Source organism: Hyla sarda, chromosome 1, assembly GCF_029499605.1.
Source record: "Hyla sarda isolate aHylSar1 chromosome 1, aHylSar1.hap1, whole genome shotgun sequence".
Lineage (NCBI taxonomy): Eukaryota > Metazoa > Chordata > Amphibia > Anura > Hylidae > Hyla > Hyla sarda.
The window spans coordinates 256,508,171-256,529,177 of NC_079189.1; the positions used below are offsets into that span (position 1 = coordinate 256,508,171).

Consider the following 21,007-nt stretch of genomic DNA (forward strand, 5'->3'; position numbering starts at 1 on the left):
TCCTAAGCTGAATGTGCCTGTTCTTGTCAGATCGCAGACTGCTGCCCGGCAAGTACAGGCATGGGAGACTGGCTGACAATCCAAGGTGCTATTGACATTTTGCTCTGTTGCCGCCTTCCTCTCTGATTCCGAAAAGGATTTATTGATGCTTAAATGCACAGTATAAAAAGCATGAAGCTGTCAATGGCCATCCTAAGCTGAACGCGCCTGCTCTCGTCAGATCGCAGACTGCTACCCAGCTTAGAGCCCGGTAAGTACTGGCATGGGAGACTGGCTGGGAATCCCGGGTGCAGTTGACATTTTGCTCTGTTGCCGCCTTACGCTCCGATTCCGAAAAGGATTTATTGATGCTTAAATCCACAGTATACAGGGTGTGAAGATGTCTACGGCCATCCTAAGCTGAATGCTCCTGTTCTCGTCAGATCGCAGACTGCTACCCAGCTTCGGGCCTGGTATGTACCAGCATGGGAGACTGGCTGGGAATCCCGGGTGCAGTTGACATTTTGCTCTGTTTCTGCTCCGATTCCGAAAATTATTTATTGATGCTTAAATCCACAATACACAGGGTGTGAAGCTGTCAACGGCCATCCTAAGCCTGAACATGCCTGCTCTCCTCAGATCGCAGACTGCTGCCCGGCAGTTACCAGCATGGGAGACTGGCTGGCAATTCAAAGTGCCATTGACATTTTGCTCTGTTGCCGCCTTCCTCTCCGATTAATAAAAATATTTATTGATGCTTAAATCCACAATATACAAGGCGTGAAGATGTCAACGGCCATCCTAAGCTGAACGCGCCTGCTCTTGTCAGATCGCAGACTGCTACCCAGCTAAGGGCACAGTAAGTACCAGCATGGGAGACTGGCTGGGAATCCCGGGTGCAGTTGACATTTTAATCTGTTGCCGCCTTCCGCTTCAATTCCGAAAAGGATTTATTGATGCTTAAATGCACAGTATAAAAAGCATGAAGCTGTCAATGGCCATCCTAAGCTGAATGCGCCTGCTCTCGTCAGATCGCAGACTGCTCTAGCTTAGGGCCCGGTAGGTACTGGCATGGGAGACTGGCTGGGAATCCCGGTTGCCGTTGACATTTTGCTCTATTGCTGCCTTCCGCTCCGATTCCGAAAATTATTTATTGATGCTTAAATCCACAGTATACAAGGTGTGAAGCTGTCGACGGCCATCCTAAGCTTAACGCGCCTGCTCTCGTCAGATAGCAGACTGCTACCCAGCTTAGGGCCTGGTAAGTACCAGCATGGGAGACTGGCTGGGAATCCCAGGTGCAGTTGACAATTTAATCTGTTGCCGCCTTCCGCTCCGATTCGGAAAAGGATTTATTGATGCTTAAATCCACAATACACAGGGTGTGAAGCTGTCAACGGCCATCCTAAGCCTGAACGTGCCTGCTCTCCTCAGATCGCAGACCACTGCCCGGCAGTTACCGGCATGGGAGACTGGCTGGCAATCCAAGGTGCCATTGACATTTTGCTCTGTTGCCGCCTTCCTCTCCGATTAATAAAAATATTTATTGATGATTAAATTCACAATATACAAGGCGTGAAGATGTCAACGGCCATCCTAAGCTGAACGCGCCTGCTCTCGTCAGATCGCAGACTGCTACCCAGCTTAGGGCCCAGTAAGTACCGGCATGGGAGACTGGCTGGGAATCCCGGGTGCAGTTGCCATTTTGCTCTGTTTCTGCTCCGATTCCGAAAATTATTTATTGATGCTTAAATCCACAGTATACAAAGTGTGAAGCTGTCAACGGCCATCCTAAGCTGAACGCTCCTGCTCTCGTCAGATCGCAGACTGCTACCCAGCTTAGGGCCTGGTAAGTACCAGCATGGGAGACTGGCTGGGAATCCCAGGTGCAGTTGACATTTTAATCTGTTGCCGCCTTCCGCTCCGATTCGGAAAAGGATTCATTGATGCTTAAATCCACATTACACAGGGTGTGAAGCTGTCAACGGCCATCCTAAGCCTGAACGTGCCTGCTCTCCTCAGATCGCAGACTACTGCCCGGCAGTTACTGGCATGGGAGACTGGCTGGCAATCCAAGGTGCCATTGACATTTTGCTCTGTTGCCGCCTTCCTCTCCGATTAATAAAAATATTTATTGATGCTTAAATTCACAATATACAAGGCGTGAAGATGTCAACGGCCATCCTAAGCTGAACGCGCCTTCTCTCGTCAGATCGCAGACTGCTACCCAGCTTAGGGCCCAGTAAGTACTGGCATGGGAGACTGGCTGGGAATCCCGGGTGCAGTTGACATTTTGCTCTGTTGCCGCCTTCCGTTCCGATTCCGAAAATGATTTATTAATGCTTAAATGCACAGTATAAAAATCATGAAGCTGTCAATGGCCATCCTAAGCTGAACGCGCCTGCTTTCGTCTGATCGCAGACTGCTACCTAGCTTAGGGCCCGGTAAGTACTGGAATCCCGGACATTTTGCTCTATTGCTGCCTTCCGCTCCGATTCCGAAAATAATTTATTGATGCTTAAATCCACAGTATACTAGGTGTGAAGCTGTCGACGGCCATCCTAAGCTTAACGCGCCTGCTCTCGTCAGAATGCAGACTGGTACAGATCTTAGGGCCCGGTAAGTACCGGCATGGGACACTGGCTGGGAATCCCGGCTGCCGTTGACATTTTGCTCTGTTGCCGCCATCCGTTCCGATTCCGAAAAGGATTTATTGATGCTTAAATGCACAGTATACAGGGTGTGAAGCTGTCAACGGCCATCCTAAGCTGAACGCGCCTGCTCTCGTCAGATCGCAGACGGATACCCAGCTTAGGGCCTGGTATGTACCAGCATGGGAGACTGGCTGGGAGTCCCAGGTGTTGTTGACATTTTGCTCTGTAGCCGCCTTCCGCTCCGATTCCGAAAAGGATTTATTGATGCTTAAATCCACAGTATACAGGGTGTGAAGCCGTCTACGGCTATCCTAAGCTGAATGTGTCTGTTCTTGTCAGATCGCAGACTGCTGCCCGGCAAGTACGGGCATGGGAGACTGGCTGGCAATCCAAGGTGCTATTGACATTTTGCTCTGTTGCCGCCTTCCTCTACGATTCCGAAAAGGCTTTATTGATGCTTAAATGCACAGTATAAAAAGCATGAAGCTGTCAATGGCCATCCTAAGCTGAATGCGCCTGCTCTCGTCAGATCGCAGACTGCTACCCAGCTTAGGGCCCGGTAAGTACTGGCATGGGAGCCTGGCTGGGAATCCCGGGTGCCGTTGACATTTTGCTCTATTGCTGCCTTCCGCTCCGATTCCGAAAATAATTTATTGATGCTTAAATCCACAGTATACAAGGTGTGAAGCTGTCGACGGCCATCCTAAGCTTAACGCGCCTGCTCTCGTCAGATCGCAGACTGGTACAGATCTTAGGGCCCGGTAAGTACCGGCATGGGACACTGGCTGGGAATCCCGGCTGCCGTTGACATTTTGCTCTGTTGCCGCCTTCCGTTCCGATTCCGAAAAGGATTTATTGATGCCTAAATGCACAGTTTAAAGGGCGAGAAGCTGTCGACGGCCATCCTAAGCTGAACGCGCCTGCTCTCGTCAGATCGCAGACTGCTACCCAGCTTAGGGCCCGGTAAGTACCAGCATGGGAGACTGGCTGGGAATCCCAGGTGTCGTTGACATTTTGCTCTGTTGCCGCCTTCCGCTCCGATTCCGAAAAGGTTTTATTGATGCTTAAATCCACAGTATACAGGGTGTGAAGATGTCTATGGCCATCCTAAGCTGAATGTGCCTGTTCTCGTCAGATCGCAGACTGCCACCCAGCTTTGGGCCTGGTAAGTACCAGCATGGGTGACTGGCTGGGAATCCCGGGTGCAGTTGACATTTTAATCTGTTGCCGCCTTCCGCTCCGATTCGGAAAAGGATTTATTGATGCTTAAATCAACAATATACAGGGTGTGAAGCTGTCAACGGCCATCCTAAGCCTGAACGTGCCTGCTCTCCTCAGATCACAGACTACTGCCCGGCATGGGAGACTGGCTGGCAATCCAAGGTGCCATTGACATTTTGCTCTGTTGCCGCCTTCCTCTCCGATTAATAAAAATATTTATTGATGCTTAAATTCACAATATACAAGGCGTGAAGATGTCAACGGCCATCCTAAGCTGAACGCGCCTGCTCTCGTCAGATCGCAGACTGCTACCCAGCTTAGGGCCCAGTAAGTACCGGCATGGGAGACTGGCTGGGAATCCCGGGTGCAGTTGACATTTTGCTCTGTTGCCGCCTTCCGTTCCGATTCCGAAAAGGATTTATTGATGCTTAAATCCACAATACACAGGGTGTGAAGCTGTCAACGGCCATCCTAAGCCTGAACGTGCCTGCTCTCCTCAGATCGCAGACTACTGCCTGGCAGTTACCGGCATGGGAGACTGGCTGGCAATCCAAGGTGCCATTGACATTTTGCTCTGTTGCCGCCTTCCTCTCCGATTAATAAAAATATTTATTGATGCTTCAATTCACAATATACAAGGCGTGAAGATGTCAACGGCCATCCTAAGCTGAACGTGCCTGCTCTCGTCAGATCGCAGACTGCTACCCAGCTTAGGGCCCAGTAAGTACCGGCATGGGAGACTGGCTGGGAATCCCGGGTGCAGTTGACATTATGCTCTGTTGCCGCCTTCTGTTCTGATTCCGAAAAGGATTTATTGATGCTTAAATGCACAGTATAAAAAGCATGAAGCTGTCAACGGCCATCCTAAGCTGAACGCGCCTGCTCTCGTCAGATCGCAGACTGCTACCCAGCTTAGGGCCCAGTAAGTACCGGCATGGGAGACTGGCTGGGAATCCCGGGTGCAGTTGACATTATGCTCTGTTGCCGCCTTCCGTTCCGATTCCGAAAAGGATTTATTGATGCTTAAATGCACAGAATACAGGGTGTGAAGCTGTCAACGGCCATCCTAAGCTGAACGCGCCTGCTCTCGTCAGATCGCAGACTGATACCCAGCTTAGGGCCTGGTAAGTACCAGCATGGTAGACTGGCTGGAATCCCGGGTGCAGTTGACATTTTAATCTGTTGCCGCCTTCCGCTCCGATTCGGAAAAGGATTTATTGATGCTTAAATCCACAATATACAGGGTGTGAAGCTGTCAACGGCCATCCTAAGCTGAACGTGTCTGCTCTCCTCAGATCGCAGACTGCTGCCCGGCAGATACCGGCGTGGGAGACTGGCTGGCAATCCAAGGTGCCATTGACATTTTGCTCTGTTGCCGCCTTCCTCTCCGATTAATAAAAATATTAATTGATGCTTAAATCCACAGTATACAAAGTGTGAAGCTGTCAACGGCCATCCTAAGCTGGACGTGCCTGCTCTCGTCAGATTGCAGACTGTTACCCAGCTTAGGGCCTGGTAAGTACCAGCATGGGAGACTGGCTGGGAATCCCGGGTGCAGTTGACATTTTAATCTGTTGCCGCCTTCCGCTCTGATTCGGAAAAGGATTTATTGATGCTTAAATGCACAGTATAAAGGGCGTGAAGCTGTCAACGGCCATCCTAAGCTGAACGCGCTTGCTCTCGTCAGAACGCAGACTGCTACCCAGCTTAGGGCCCGGTAAGTACCAGCATGGGAGACTGGCTGGGAATCCCAGGTGTTGTTGACATTTTGCTCTGTAGCCGCCTTCCGCTCCGATTCCGAAAAGGATTTATTGATGCTTAAATCCACAGTATACAGGTTGTGAAGCCGTCTACGGCTATCCTAAGCTGAATGTGCCTGTTCTTGTCAGATCGCAGACTGCTGCCCGGCAAGTACGGGCATGGGAGACTGGCTGGCAATCCAAGGTGCTATTGACATTTTGCTCTGTTGCCGCCTTCCTCTCTGATTCCGAAAAGGATTTATTGATGCTTAAATCAACAATATACAGGGTGTGAAGCTGTCAACGGCCATCCTAAGCCTGAACGTGCCTGCTCTCCTCAGATCGCAGACTGCTGCCCGGCAGTTACCGGCATGGGAGTCTGGCTGGCAATCCAAGGTGCCATTGACATTTTGCTCTGTTGCCGCCTTCCTCTCCGATTAATAAAAATATTTATTGATGCTTAAATCCACAATATACAAGGCGTGAAGATGTCAACGGCCATCCTAAGCTGAACGCGCCTGCTCTCGTCAGATCGCAGACGGCTACCCAGCTTAGGGCCCGGTAAGTACTGGCATGGGAGACTGGCTGGGAATCCCGGGTGCCGTTGACATTTTGCTCTATTGCTGCCTTCCGCTCCAATTACGAAAAGAATTTATTGATGCTTAAATCCACAGTATACAAGGTGTGAAGCTGTCGACGGCCATCCTAAGCTTAACGCGCCTGCTCTCGTCAGATCGCAGACTGGTACAGATCTTAGGGCCCGGTAATTACCGGCATGGGACACTGGCTGGGAATCCCGGCTGCCGTTGACATTTTGCTCTGTTGCCGCCTTCCGTTCCGATTCTGAAAAGGATTTATTGATGCTTAAATGCACAGTATAAAGGGCGAGAAGCTGTCAACGGCCATCCTAAGCTGAACGCGCCTGCTCTCGTCAGATCGCAGACTGCTACCCAGCTTAGGGCCGGGTAAGTACCAGCATGGGAGACTGGCTGGGAATCCCAGGTGTCGTTGACATTTTGCTCTGTTGCCGCCTTACGCTCCGATTCCGAAAAGGATTTATTGATGCTTAAATCCACAATACACAGGCTGTGAAGCTGTCAACGGCCATCCTAAGCTGAACGCGCCTGCTCTCGTCAGATCGCAGACTGATACCCAGCTTAGGGCCTGGTAAGTACCAGCATGGTAGACTGGCTGGAATCCCGGGTGCAGTTGACATTTTAATCTGTTGCCGCCTTCCGCTCCGATTCGGAAAAGGATTTATTGATGCTTAAATCCACAATATACAGGGTGTGAAGCTGTCAACGGCCATCCTAAGCTGAACGTGTCTGCTCTCCTCAGATCGCAGACTGCTGCCCGGCAGATACCGGCGTCGGAGACTGGCTGGCAATCCAAGGTGCCATTGACATTTTGCTCTGTTGCCGCCTTCCTCTCCGATTAATAAAAATATTAATTGATGCTTAAATCCACAGTATACAAAGTGTGAAGCTGTCAACGGCCATCCTAAGCTGGACGCGCCTGCTCTCGTCAGATTGCAGACTGTTACCCAGCTTAGGGCCTGGTAAGTACCAGCATGGGAGACTGGCTGGGAATCCCGGGTGCAGTTGACATTTTAATCTGTTGCTGCCTTCCGCTCTGATTCGGAAAAGGATTTATTGATGCTTAAATGCACAGTATAAAGGGCGTGAAGCTGTCAACGGCCATCCTAAGCTGAACGCGCTTGCTCTCGTCAGAACGCAGACTGCTACCCAGCTTAGGGCCCGGTAAGTACCAGCATGGGAGACTGGCTGGGAATCCCAGGTGTTGTTGACATTTTGCTCTGTAGCCGCCTTCCGCTCCGATTCCGAAAAGGATTTATTGATGCTTAAATCCACAGTATACAGGTTGTGAAGCCGTCTACGGCTATCCTAAGCTGAATGTGCCTGTTCTTGTCAGATCGCAGACTGCTGCCCGGCAAGTACAGGCATGGGAGACTGGCTGACAATCCAAGGTGCTATTGACATTTTGCTCTGTTGCCGCCTTCCTCTCTGATTCCGAAAAGGATTTATTGATGCTTAAATGCACAGTATAAAAAGCATGAAGCTGTCAATGGCCATCCTAAGCTGAACGCGCCTGCTCTCGTCAGATCGCAGACTGCTACCCAGCTTAGAGCCCGGTAAGTACTGGCATGGGAGACTGGCTGGGAATCCCGGGTGCAGTTGACATTTTGCTCTGTTGCCGCCTTACGCTCCGATTCCGAAAAGGATTTATTGATGCTTAAATCCACAGTATACAGGGTGTGAAGATGTCTACGGCCATCCTAAGCTGAATGCTCCTGTTCTCGTCAGATCGCAGACTGCTACCCAGCTTCGGGCCTGGTATGTACCAGCATGGGAGACTGGCTGGGAATCCCGGGTGCAGTTGACATTTTGCTCTGTTTCTGCTCCGATTCCGAAAATTATTTATTGATGCTTAAATCCACAATACACAGGGTGTGAAGCTGTCAACGGCCATCCTAAGCCTGAACATGCCTGCTCTCCTCAGATCGCAGACTGCTGCCCGGCAGTTACCAGCATGGGAGACTGGCTGGCAATTCAAAGTGCCATTGACATTTTGCTCTGTTGCTGCCTTCCTCTCCGATTAATAAAAATATTTATTGATGCTTAAATCCACAATATACAAGGCGTGAAGATGTCAACGGCCATCCTAAGCTGAACGCGCCTGCTCTTGTCAGATCGCAGACTGCTACCCAGCTAAGGGCACAGTAAGTACCAGCATGGGAGACTGGCTGGGAATCCCGGGTGCAGTTGACATTTTAATCTGTTGCCGCCTTCCGCTTCGATTCCGAAAAGGATTTATTGATGCTTAAATGCACAGTATAAAAAGCATGAAGCTGTCAATGGCCATCCTAAGCTGAACGCGCCTGCTCTCGTCAGATCGCAGACTGCTCTAGCTTAGGGCCCGGTAGGTACTGGCATGGGAGACTGGCTGGGAATCCCGGTTGCCGTTGACATTTTGCTCTATTGCTGCCTTCCGCTCCGATTCCGAAAATTATTTATTGATGCTTAAATCCACAGTATACAAGGTGTGAAGCTGTCGACGGCCATCCTAAGCTTAACGCGCCTGCTCTCGTCAGATAGCAGACTGCTACCCAGCTTAGGGCCTGGTAAGTACCAGCATGGGAGACTGGCTGGGAATCCCAGGTGCAGTTGATAATTTAATCTGTTGCCGCCTTCCGCTCCGATTCGGAAAAGGATTTATTGATGCTTAAATCCACAATACACAGGGTGTAAAGCTGTCAACGGCCATCCTAAGCCTGAACGTGCCTGCTCTCCTCAGATCGCAGACCACTGCCCGGCAGTTACCGGCATGGGAGACTGGCTGGCAATCCAAGGTGCCATTGACATTTTGCTCTGTTGCCGCCTTCCTCTCCGATTAATAAAAATATTTATTGATGATTAAATTCACAATATACAAGGCGTGAAGATGTCAACGGCCATCCTAAGCTGAACGCGCCTGCTCTCGTCAGATCGCAGACTGCTACCCAGCTTAGGGCCCAGTAAGTACCGGCATGGGAGACTGGCTGGGAATCCCGGGTGCAGTTGCCATTTTGCTCTGTTTCTGCTCCGATTCCGAAAATTATTTATTGATGCTTAAATCCACAGTATACAAAGTGTGAAGCTGTCAACGGCCATCCTAAGCTGAACGCTCCTGCTCTCGTCAGATCGCAGACTGCTACCCAGCTTAGGGCCTGGTAAGTACCAGCATGGGAGACTGGCTGGGAATCCCAGGTGCAGTTGACATTTTAATCTGTTGCCGCCTTCCGCTCCGATTCGGAAAAGGATTTATTGATGCTTAAATCCACAATACACAGGGTGTGAAGCTGTCAACGGCCATCCTAAGCCTGAACGTGCCTGCTCTCCTCAGATCGCAGACTACTGCCCGGCAGTTACCGGCATGGGAGACTGGCTGGCAATCCAAGGTGCCATTGACATTTTGCTCTGTTGCCGCCTTCCTCTCCGATTAATAAAAATATTTATTGATGCTTAAATTCACAATATACAAGGTGTGAAGATGTCAACGGCCATCCTAAGCTGAACGCGCCTTCTCTCGTCAGATCGCAGACTGCTACCCAGCTTAGGGCCCAGTAAGTACTGGCATGGGAGACTGGCTGGGAATCCCGGGTGCAGTTGACATTTTGCTCTGTTGCCGCCTTCCGTTCCGATTCCGAAAATGATTTATTAATGCTTAAATGCACAGTATAAAAATCATGAAGCTGTCAATGGCCATCCTAAGCTGAACGTGCCTGCTTTCGTCTGATCGCAGACTGCTACCTAGCTTAGGGCCCGGTAAGTACTGGCATGGGAGACTGGCTGGGAATCCCGGTTGCCGTTGACATTTTGCTCTATTGCTGCCTTCCGCTCCGATTCCGAAAATAATTTATTGATGCTTAAATCCACAGTATACTAGGTGTGAAGATGTCGACGGCCATCCTAAGCTTAACGCGCCTGCTCTCGTCAGAATGCAGACTGGTACAGATCTTAGGGCCCGGTAAGTACCGGCATGGGACACTGGCTGGGAATCCCGGCTGCCGTTGACATTTTGCTCTGTTGCCGCCATCCGTTCCGATTCCGAAAAGGATTTATTGATGCTTAAATGCACAGTATACAGGGTGTGAAGCTGTCAACGGCCATCCTAAGCTGAACGCGCCTGCTCTCGTCAGATCGCAGACTGATACCCAGCTTAGGGCCTGGTAAGTACCAGCATGGGAGACTGGCTGGGAGTCCCAGGTGTTGTTGACATTTTGCTCTGTAGCCGCCTTCCGCTCCGATTCCGAAAAGGATTTATTGATGCTTAAATCCACAGTATACAGGGTGTGAAGCCGTCTACGGCTATCCTAAGCTGAATGTGTCTGTTCTTGTCAGATCGCAGACTGCTGCCCGGCAAGTACGGGCATGGGAGACTGGCTGGCAATCCAAGGTGCTATTGACATTTTGCTCTGTTGCCGCCTTCCTCTACGATTCCGAAAAGGCTTTATTGATGCTTAAATGCACAGTATAAAAAGCATGAAGCTGTCAATGGCCATCCTAAGCTGAATGCGCCTGCTCTCGTCAGATCGCAGACTGCTACCCAGCTTAGGGCCCGGTAAGTACTGGCATGGGAGCCTGGCTGGGAATCCCGGGTGCCGTTGACATTTTGCTCTATTGCTGCCTTCCGCTCCGATTCCGAAAATAATTTATTGATGCTTAAATCCACAGTATACAAGGTGTGAAGCTGTCGACGGCCATCCTAAGCTTAACGCGCCTGCTCTCGTCAGATCGCAGACTGGTACAGATCTTAGGGCCCGGTAAGTACCGGCATGGGACACTGGCTGGGAATCCCGGCTGCCGTTGACATTTTGCTCTGTTGCCGCCTTCCGTTCCGATTCCGAAAAGGATTTATTGATGCCTAAATGCACAGTTTAAAGGGCGAGAAGCTGTCGACGGCCATCCTAAGCTGAACGCGCCTGCTCTCGTCAGATCGCAGACTGCTACCCAGCTTAGGGCCCGGTAAGTACCAGCATGGGTGACTGGCTGGGAATCCCGGGTGCAGTTGACATTTTAATCTGTTGCCGCCTTCCGCTCCGATTCGGAAAAGGATTTATTGATGCTTAAATCAACAATATACAGGGTGTGAAGCTGTCAACGGCCATCCTAAGCCTGAACGTGCCTGCTCTCCTCAGATCACAGACTACTGCCCGGCAGTTACCGGCATGGGAGACTGGCTGGCAATCCAAGGTGCCATTGACATTTTGCTCTTTTGCCGCCTTCCTCTCCGATTAATAAAAATATTTATTGATGCTTAAATTCACAATATAAAAGGCGTGAAGATGTCAACGGCCATCCTAAGCTGAACGCGCCTGCTCTCGTCAGATCGCAGACTGCTACCCAGCTTAGGGCCCAGTAAGTACCGGCATGGGAGACTGGCTGGGAATCCCGGGTGCAGTTGACATTTTGCTTTGTTGCCGCCTTCCGTTCCGATTCCGAAAAGGATTTATTGATGCTTAAATCCACAATACACAGGGTGTGAAGCTGTCAACGGCCATCCTAAGCCTGAACGTGCCTGCTCTCCTCAGATCGCAGACTACTGCCTGGCAGTTACCGGCATGGGAGACTGGCTGGCAATCCAAGGTGCCATTGACATTTTGCTCTGTTGCCGCCTTCCTCTCCGATTAATAAAAATATTTATTGATGCTTCAATTCACAATATACAAGGCGTGAAGATGTCAACGGCCATCCTAAGCTGAACGTGCCTGCTCTCGTCAGATCGCAGACTGCTACCCAGCTTAGGGCCCAGTAAGTACCGGCATGGGAGACTGGCTGGGAATCCCGGGTGCAGTTGACATTATGCTCTGTTGCCGCCTTCTGTTCTGATTCCGAAAAGGATTTATTGATGCTTAAATGCACAGTATAAAAAGCATGAAGCTGTCAACGGCCATCCTAAGCTGAACGCGCCTGCTCTCGTCAGATCGCAGACTGCTACCCAGCTTAGGGCCCAGTAAGTACCGGCATGGGAGACTGGCTGGGAATCCCGGGTGCAGTTGACATTATGCTCTGTTGCCGCCTTCCGTTCCGATTCCGAAAAGGATTTATTGATGCTTAAATGCACAGAATACAGGGTGTGAAGCTGTCAACGGCCATCCTAAGCTGAACGCGCCTGCTCTCGTCAGATCGCAGACTGATACCCAGCTTAGGGCCTGGTAAGTACCAGCATGGTAGACTGGCTGGAATCCCGGGTGCAGTTGACATTTTAATCTGTTGCCGCCTTCCGCTCCGATTCGGAAAAGGATTTATTGATGCTTAAATCCACAATATACAGGGTGTGAAGCTGTCAACGGCCATCCTAAGCTGAACGTGTCTGCTCTCCTCAGATCGCAGACTGCTGCCCGGCAGATACCGGCGTGGGAGACTGGCTGGCAATCCAAGGTGCCATTGACATTTTGCTCTGTTGCCGCCTTCCTCTCCGATTAATAAAAATATTAATTGATGCTTAAATCCACAGTATACAAAGTGTGAAGCTGTCAACGGCCATCCTAAGCTGGACGCGCCTGCTCTCGTCAGATTGCAGACTGTTACCCAGCTTAGGGCCTGGTAAGTACCAGCATGGGAGACTGGCTGGGAATCCCGGGTGCAGTTGACATTTTAATCTGTTGCCGCCTTCCGCTCTGATTCGGAAAAGGATTTATTGATGCTTAAATGCACAGTATAAAGGGCGTGAAGCTGTCAACGGCCATCCTAAGCTGAACGCGCTTGCTCTCGTCAGAACGCAGACTGCTACCCAGCTTAGGGCCCGGTAAGTACCAGCATGGGAGACTGGCTGGGAATCCCAGGTGTTGTTGACATTTTGCTCTGTAGCCGCCTTCCGCTCCGATTCCGAAAAGGATTTATTGATGCTTAAATCCACAGTATACAGGTTGTGAAGCCGTCTACGGCTATCCTAAGCTGAATGTGCCTGTTCTTGTCAGATCGCAGACTGCTGCCCGGCAAGTACGGGCATGGGAGACTGGCTGGCAATCCAAGGTGCTATTGACATTTTGCTCTGTTGCCGCCTTCCTCTCTGATTCCGAAAAGGATTTATTGATGCTTAAATCAACAATATACAGGGTGTGAAGCTGTCAACGGCCATCCTAAGCCTGAACGTGCCTGCTCTCCCCAGATCGCAGACTGCTGCCCGGCAGTTACCGGCATGGGAGTCTGGCTGGCAATCCAAGGTGCCATTGACATTTTGCTCTGTTGCCGCCTTCCTCTCCGATTAATAAAAATATTTATTGATGCTTAAATCCACAATATACAAGGCGTGAAGATGTCAACGGCCATCCTAAGCTGAACGCGCCTGCTCTCGTCAGATCGCAGACGGCTACCCAGCTTAGGGCCCGGTAAGTACTGGCATGGGAGACTGGCTGGGAATCCCGGGTGCCGTTGACATTTTGCTCTATTGCTGCCTTCCGCTCCAATTACGAAAAGAATTTATTGATGCTTAAATCCACAGTATACAAGGTGTGAAGCTGTCGACGGCCATCCTAAGCTTAACGCGCCTGCTCTCGTCAGATCGCAGACTGGTACAGATCTTAGGGCCCGGTAATTACCGGCATGGGACACTGGCTGGGAATTCCGGCTGCCGTTGACATTTTGCTCTGTTGCCGCCTTCCGTTCCGATTCTGAAAAGGATTTATTGATGCTTAAATGCACAGTATAAAGGGCGAGAAGCTGTCAACGGCCATCCTAAGCTGAACGCGCCTGCTCTCGTCAGATCGCAGACTGCTACCCAGCTTAGGGCCCGGTAAGTACCAGCATGGGAGACTGGCAGGTAATCCCAGGTGTCGTTGACATTTTGCTCTGTTGCCGCCTTACGCTCCGATTCCGAAAAGGATTTATTGATGCTTAAATCCACAGTATACAGGGTGTGCAGATGTCTACGGCCATCCTAAGCTGAATGCGCCTGTTCTCGTCAGATCGCAGACTGCTACCCAGCTTCGGGCCTGGTAAGTACCAGCATGGGAGACTGGCTGGGAATCCCGAGTGCAGTTGACATTTTGCTCCGATTCCGAAAATAATTTATTGATGCTTAAATCCACAGTATACAAAGTGTGAAGCTGTCAACAGCCATCCTAAGCTGAACGTGCCTGCTCTCGTCAGATTGCAGACTGCTACCCAGCTTAGGGCCTGGTAAGTACCAGCATGGGAGACTGGCTGGAATCCTGGGTGCAGTTGACATTTTAATCTGTTGCCGCCATCCGCTCCGATTCGGAAAAGGATTTATTGATGCTTAAATCCACAATATACAACACGTGAAGATGTCAACGGCCATCCTAAGCTGAACGCGCCTGCTCTCGTCAGATTGCAGACTGCTACCCAGCTTAGGGCCCAGTAAGTACCGGCATGGGAGACTGGCTGGGAATCCCGGGTGCAGTTGACATTTTGCTCTGTTGCCGCCTTCCTCTCCGATTCCGAAAAGGATTTATTGGTGCTTAAATGCGCAGTATAAAAATCATGAAGCTGTCAATGGCCATCCTAAGCTGAATGCGCCTGTTCTCGTCAGATCGCAGACTGCTTCCCAGCTTCGGGCCTGGTAAGTACCAACATGGGAGACTGGCTGGGAATCCCGGGTGAAGTTGACATTTTGCTCTGTTTCTTCTCCGATTCCGAAAATTATTTATTGATGCTTAAATCCACAGTATACAAAGTGTGAAGCTGTCAACGGCCATCCTAAGCTGAACGCGCCTGCGCTCGTCAGATCGCAGAATGCTACTCAGCTTAGGGCCTGGTAAGTACCAGCATGGGAGACTGGCTGAGAATCCCGGTTGCCGTTGACGTTTTGCTCTGTTTCTGCTCCGATTCCGAAAATTATTTATTGATGCTTAAATCCACAGTATACAAAGTGTGAAGCTGTCAACGGCCATCCTAAGCTGAACGCGCCTGCTCTCGTCAGATCGCAGACTGCTACCCAGCTTAGGGCCCGGTAAGTACCAGCATGGGAGACTGGCTGGGAATCCCAGGTGTTGTTGACATTTTGCTCTGTAGCCGCCTTCCGCTTCGATTTCGAAAATGATTTATTGATGCTTAAATCCACAGTATACAGGGTGTGAAGCCGTCTACGGCTATCCTAAGCTGAATGTGCCTGTTCTTGTCAGATCGCAGACTGCTGCCCGGCAAGTACAGGCATGGGAGACTGGCTGGGAATCCAAGGTGCTATTGACATTTTGCTCTGTTGCCGCCTTCCTTTCCGATTCCGAAAAGGATTTATTGATGCTTAAATGCACAGTATAAAAAGCATGAAGCTGTCAATGGCCGTCGTAAGCTGAACGCGCCTGCTCTCGTCAGATCGCAGACTGCTACCCAGCTTACGGCCCGGTAAGTACTGGCATGGGAGACTTGCTGGGAATCCCAGGTGCCGTTGACATTTTGCTCTATTGCTGCCTTCCGCTCCGATTCCGAAAATAATTTATTGATGCTTAAATCCACAGTATACAAGGTGTGAAGCTGTCAACGGCCATCCTAAGCTTAACGCGCCTGCTCTCGTCAGATCGCAGACTGGTACAGATCTTAGGGCCCGGTAAGTACCGGCATGGGACACTGGCTGGGAATCCCGGCTGCCATTGACATTTTGCTCTGTTGCCGCCTTCCGCTCCGATTCGGAAAAGGATTTATTGATGCTTAAATGCACAGTATAAAGGGCGTGATGCTGTTAACGGCCATCCTAAGCTGAACGCGCCTGCTCTCATCAGATCGCAGACTGCTACCAAGCTTAGGGCCCGGTAAGTACCAGCATGGGAGACTGGCTGGGAATCCCAGGTGTTGTTGACATTTTGCTCTGTAGCCGCCTTCCGCTCCGATTCCGTAAAGGATTTATTGATGCTTAAATCCACAGTATACAGGGTTTGAAGCCGTCTACGGCTATCCTAAGCTGAATGTGCCTGTTCTTGTCAGATCGCAGACTGCTGCCCGGCACGTACGGGCATGGGAGACTGGCTGGCAATCCAAGGTGCTATTGACATTTTGCTCTGTTGCCGCCTTCCTCTCCGATTCCGAAAAGGATTTATTGATGCTTAAATGAACAGTATAAAAAGCATGAAGCTGTCAATGGCCATCCTAAGCTGAACGCGCCTGCTCTCGTCAGATCGCAGACTGCTACCCAGCTGAGGGCCCGGTAAGTACTGGCATGGGAGACTGGCTGGGAATCCCGGGTGCCGTTGACATTTTGCTCTATTGCTGCCTTCCGTTCCGATTCCGAAAAGGATTTATTGATGCTTAAATGCACAGTATAAAGGGCGGGAAGCTGTCAACGGCCATCCTAAGCTGAAAGCGCCTGCTCTCGTCAGATCGCAGAATGCTACCCAGCATAGGGCCCGGTAAGTACCAGCATGGGAGACTGGCTGGGAATCCCAGGTGTTGTTGACATTTTGTTCTGTTGCCGCTCCGATTCCGAAAAGGATTTATTGATGCTTAAATCCACAGTATACAGGGTGTGAAGATGTCTACGGCCATCCTAAGCTGAATGTGCCTGTTCTCGTCAGATCGCAGACTGCTACCCAGCTTCGGGCCTGGTAAGTACCAGCATGGGAGACTGGCTGGGAATCCCGGCTGCCGTTGACATTTTGCTCTGTTTCTGCCTTCCGCTCCGATTCCGAAAAGAATTTATTGATGCTTAAATCCACAGCATACAAGGTGTAAAGCTGTCGACGGCCATCCTAAGCTTAACGCGCCTGCTCTCGTCAGATCGCAGACTGGTACAGATCTTAGGGCCCGGTAAGTACCGGCATGGGACACTGGCTGGGAATCCCGGCTGCCGTTGACATTTTGCTCTGTTGCCGCCTTCCGTTCCGATTCCGAAAAGGATTTATTGATGCTTAAATGCACAGTATACAAAGTGTGAAGCTGTCAACGGCCATCCTAAGCTGAACGCGCCTGCTCTCGTCAGATCGCAGACTGCTACCCAGCTTAGGGCCTGGTAAGTGCCAGCATGGGAGACTGGCTGGGAATCCCGGGTGCAGTTGACATTATAATCTGTTGCCGCCTTCCGATCCAATTCGGAAAAGGATCTATTGATGCTTAAATCCACAATATACAGGGTGTGAAGCTGTCAACGGCCATCCTAAGCCTGAACGTGCCTGCTGTCCTGAGATCGCAGACTGCTGCCCGGCAGATATCGGCATGGGAGACTGGCTGGCAATCCAAGGTGCCATTGACATTTTGCTCTGTTGCCGCCTTCTTCTCCGATTAATAAAAATATTTATTGATGCTTAAATCCACAATATACAAGGCGTAAAGATGTCAACGGCCATCCTAAGCTGAACGCGCCTGCTCTCGTCAGATCGCAGACTGCTACCCAGCTTAGGGCCCAGTAAGTACCGGCATGGGAGACTGGCTGGGAATCCCGGGTGCAGTTGACATTTTGCTCTGTTGCCGCCTTCCGCTCCGATTCGGAAAATGATTTATTGATGCTTAAACGCACAGTATAAAGGGCGTGAAGCTGTCAACGGCCATCCTAAGCCTGAACGTGCCTGCTCTCGTCAGATCGCAGACTGCTACCTAGCTTAGGGCCCGGTAAGTACCAGCATGGGAGACTGGCTGGGAATCCCGGCTGCCGTTGACATTTTGCTCTGTTGCCGCCTTCCGTTCCGATTCCGAAAAGGATTTATTGATGCTTAAATGCACAGTATAAAGGGCGAGAAGCTGTAAACGGCCATCCTAAGCTGAACGCGCCTGCTCTCGTCAGATCGCAGACTGCTACCCAGCTTAGGGCCCGGTAAGTACCAGCATGGGAGACTGGCTGGGAATCCCAGGTGTCGCTGAAATTTTGTTCTGTTGCCGCCATCCGCTCCGATTCCGAAAAGGATTTATTGATGCTTAAATCCACAGTATACAGGGTATGAAGATGTCTACGGCCATCCTAAGCTGAATGCGCCTGTTCTCGTCAGATCGCAGACTGCTACCCAGCTTCGGGCCTGGTAAGTACCGGCATGGGAGACTGGCTGGGAATCCCGGTTGCCGTTGACATTTTGCTCCGATTCCGAAAATTATTTATTGATGCTTAAATCCACAGTATACAAAGTGTGAAGCTGTCAACGGCCATCCTAAGCTGAATGCGCCTGCTCTCGTCAGATTGCAGACTGCTACCCAGCTTAGGGCCCGGTAAGTACCAGCATGGGAGACTGGCTGGGAATCCCAGTTGTTGTTGACATTTTGCTCTGTAGCCGCCTTCCGCTTCGATTCCGAAAAGGATTTATTGATGCTTAAATCCACAGTATACAGGGTGTGAAGGCGTCTTTGTCTATCCTAAGCTGAATGTGCCTGTTCTTGTCAGATTGCAGACTGCTGCCCGGCAAGTACGGGCATGGGAGACTGGCTGGCAATCCAAGGAACTATTGACATTTTGCTCTGTTGCCGCCTTCCTCTCCGATTCCGAAAAGGATTTATTGATGCTTAAATGCACAGTATAAAAAGCATGAAGCTGTCAATGGCCATCCTAAGCTGAACGCGCCTGCTCTTGTCAGATCGCAGACTGCTACCCAGCTTAGGGCCTGGTAAGTACTGGCATGGGAGACTGGCTGGGAATCCCAGGTGCCTTTGACATTTTGCTCTATTGCTGCCCTCCGCTCCGATTCCGAAAAGAATTTATTGATGCTTAAATCCACAGTATGCAAGGTGTGAAGCTGTCGACGGCCATCCTAAGCTTAACGTGCCTGCTCTCGTCAGATCGCAGACTGGTACAGATCTTAGGGCCCGGTAAGTACCGGCATGGGAAACTGGCTGGGAATCCCGGCTGTCGTTGACATTTTGCTCTGTTGCCGCCTTCCGTTCCGATTCCGAAAAGGATTTATTGATGCTTAAATGCACAGTATACAAAGTATACAAAGTGTGCAAAGTGTGAAGCTGTCAACGGCCATCCTAAGCTGAACTCGCCTGCTCTCGTCAGATCGCAGACTGCTACCCAGCTTAGGGCCTGGTAAGTACTAGCATGGGAGACTGGCTGGGAATCCCGGGTGCAGTTGACATTTTAATCTGTTGCCGCCTTCCGATCCAATTCGGAAAAGGATCTATTGATGCTTAAATCCACAATATACAGGGTGTGAAGCTGTCAACGGCCATCCTAAGCCTGAACGTGCCTGCTGTCTTCAGATCGCAGACTGCTGCCCGGCAGATACCGGCATGGGAGACTGGCTGGCAATCCAAGGTGCCATTGACATTTTGCTCTGTTGCCGCCTTCTTCTCCGATTAATAAAAATATTTATTGATGCTTAAATCCACAATATACAAGGCGTGAAGATGTCAACGGCCATCCTAAGCTGAACGCGCCTGCTCTCGTCAGATCGCAGACTGCTACCCAGCTTAGGGCCCAGTAAGTACCGGCATGGGAGACTGGCTGGGAATCCCGGGTGCAGTTGACATTATGCTCTGTTGCCGCCTTCCGTTCCGATTCCGAAAAGGATTTATTGATGCTTAAATGCACAGTATAAATAGCATGAAGCTGTCAATGGCCATCCTAAGCTGAACGCGCCTGCTCTCGTCATATCGCAGACTGCTACCCAGCTTAGGGCCCAGTAAGTACCGGCATGGGAGACTGGCTGGGAATCCCGGGTGCAGTTGACATCTTGCTCTGTTGCCGCCTTCCCTTCCGATTCCGAAAAGGATTTATTGATGCTTAAATGCACAGTATAAAAATCATGAAGCTGTCAATGGCCATCCTAAGCTGAACGCGCCTGCTCTCGTCAGATCGCAGACTGCTACCCAGCTTAGGGCCCAGTAGGTACTGGCATGGGAGACTGGCTGGGAATCCCAGGTGCAGTTGACATTTTAATCTGTTGCAGCCTTCCGCTCCGATTCGGAAAAGGATTTATTGATGCTTAAATCCACAATACACAAGGTGTGAAGCTGTCAACGGCCATCCTAAGCCTGAACGTGCCTGCCCTCCTCAGATCGCAGACTACTGCCCGGCAGTTACCGGCATGGGAGACTGGCTGGCAATCCAAGGTGCCATTGACATTTTGCTCTGTTGCCGCCTTCCTCTTCGATTAATAAAAATATTTATTGATGCTTAAATCAACAATATACAAGGCATGAAGCTGTCAACGGCCATCCTAAGCTGAACGCGCCTGCTCTCGTCAGATCGCAGACTGCTACCCAGCTTCGGGCCTGGTAAGTACCAGCATGGGAGACTGGCTGGGAATTCCGGGTGCAGTTGACATTTTGCTCTGTTTCTGCTCCGATTCCGAAAATTATTTATTGATGCTTAAATCCACAGTATACAAAGTGTGAAGCTGTCAACGGCCATCCTAAGCTGAACGCGCCTGTGCTCGTCAGATAGCAGACTGCTACCCAGCTTAGGGCCTGGTATGTACCAACATGGGAGACTGGCTGGGAATCCCGGGTGCAGTTGACATTTTAATCTGTTGCCGCCTTCCGCTCCGATTCGGAAAAGGATTTATTGATGCTTAAATCCACAATATACAGGGTGTGAAGCTGTCAACGGCCATCCTAAGCCTGAACGTGCCTGCTCTCCTCAGATCGCAGACTGCTGCCTGGCAGTTACCGGCATGGGAGACTGGCTGGCAATCCAAGGTGCCATTGACATTTTGCTCTGTTGCCGCCTTCCTCTCCGATTAATAAAAATATTTATTGATGCTTAAATCCACAATATACAAGGCGTGAAGATGTCAACGGCCATCCTAAGCTGAACGCGCCTGCTCTCGTCAGATCGCAGACGGCTACCCAGCTTAGGGCCCGGTAAGTACTGGCATGGGAGACTGGCTGGGAATCCCGGGTGCCGTTGACATTTTGCTCTATTGCTGCCTTCCGCTCCAATTCCGAAAAGAATTTATTGATGCTTAAATCCACAGTATACAAGGTGTGAAGCTGTCGACGGCCATCCTAAGCTTAACGCGCCTGCTCTCGTCAGATC

The 21,007-nt window shown here is 50.5% G+C and overlaps 17 pseudogenes; all 17 read left to right on the forward strand.

Moving 5' to 3' along the window:
• The first annotated feature begins 1,757 nt into the window (after nt 1-1,757).
• LOC130330845 (5S ribosomal RNA) lies at nt 1,758-1,877 on the forward strand (annotated as a pseudogene).
• A 1,244-nt stretch (nt 1,878-3,121) lies between these two features.
• On the forward strand, nt 3,122-3,241 carry LOC130340633 (5S ribosomal RNA; annotated as a pseudogene).
• A 284-nt stretch (nt 3,242-3,525) lies between these two features.
• Nucleotides 3,526-3,645, forward strand: LOC130324465 (5S ribosomal RNA; annotated as a pseudogene).
• Nucleotides 3,646-5,500: 1,855 nt separating this feature from the next.
• On the forward strand, nt 5,501-5,620 carry LOC130325503 (5S ribosomal RNA; annotated as a pseudogene).
• A 463-nt stretch (nt 5,621-6,083) lies between these two features.
• On the forward strand, nt 6,084-6,203 carry LOC130322347 (5S ribosomal RNA; annotated as a pseudogene).
• Nucleotides 6,204-6,487: 284 nt separating this feature from the next.
• LOC130351904 (5S ribosomal RNA) lies at nt 6,488-6,607 on the forward strand (annotated as a pseudogene).
• A 675-nt stretch (nt 6,608-7,282) lies between these two features.
• On the forward strand, nt 7,283-7,402 carry LOC130325514 (5S ribosomal RNA; annotated as a pseudogene).
• Nucleotides 7,403-9,252: 1,850 nt separating this feature from the next.
• LOC130330856 (5S ribosomal RNA) lies at nt 9,253-9,372 on the forward strand (annotated as a pseudogene).
• Nucleotides 9,373-10,251: 879 nt separating this feature from the next.
• LOC130352537 (5S ribosomal RNA) lies at nt 10,252-10,371 on the forward strand (annotated as a pseudogene).
• Nucleotides 10,372-10,643: 272 nt separating this feature from the next.
• Nucleotides 10,644-10,763, forward strand: LOC130340754 (5S ribosomal RNA; annotated as a pseudogene).
• A 2,067-nt stretch (nt 10,764-12,830) lies between these two features.
• Nucleotides 12,831-12,950, forward strand: LOC130325525 (5S ribosomal RNA; annotated as a pseudogene).
• Nucleotides 12,951-13,413: 463 nt separating this feature from the next.
• LOC130322464 (5S ribosomal RNA) lies at nt 13,414-13,533 on the forward strand (annotated as a pseudogene).
• A 1,463-nt stretch (nt 13,534-14,996) lies between these two features.
• On the forward strand, nt 14,997-15,116 carry LOC130319457 (5S ribosomal RNA; annotated as a pseudogene).
• Nucleotides 15,117-16,184: 1,068 nt separating this feature from the next.
• On the forward strand, nt 16,185-16,304 carry LOC130336246 (5S ribosomal RNA; annotated as a pseudogene).
• An 82-nt stretch (nt 16,305-16,386) lies between these two features.
• Nucleotides 16,387-16,506, forward strand: LOC130347222 (5S ribosomal RNA; annotated as a pseudogene).
• Nucleotides 16,507-20,173: 3,667 nt separating this feature from the next.
• On the forward strand, nt 20,174-20,293 carry LOC130352140 (5S ribosomal RNA; annotated as a pseudogene).
• Nucleotides 20,294-20,761: 468 nt separating this feature from the next.
• LOC130322570 (5S ribosomal RNA) lies at nt 20,762-20,881 on the forward strand (annotated as a pseudogene).
• The last annotated feature ends 126 nt before the right edge of the window (nt 20,882-21,007 follow it).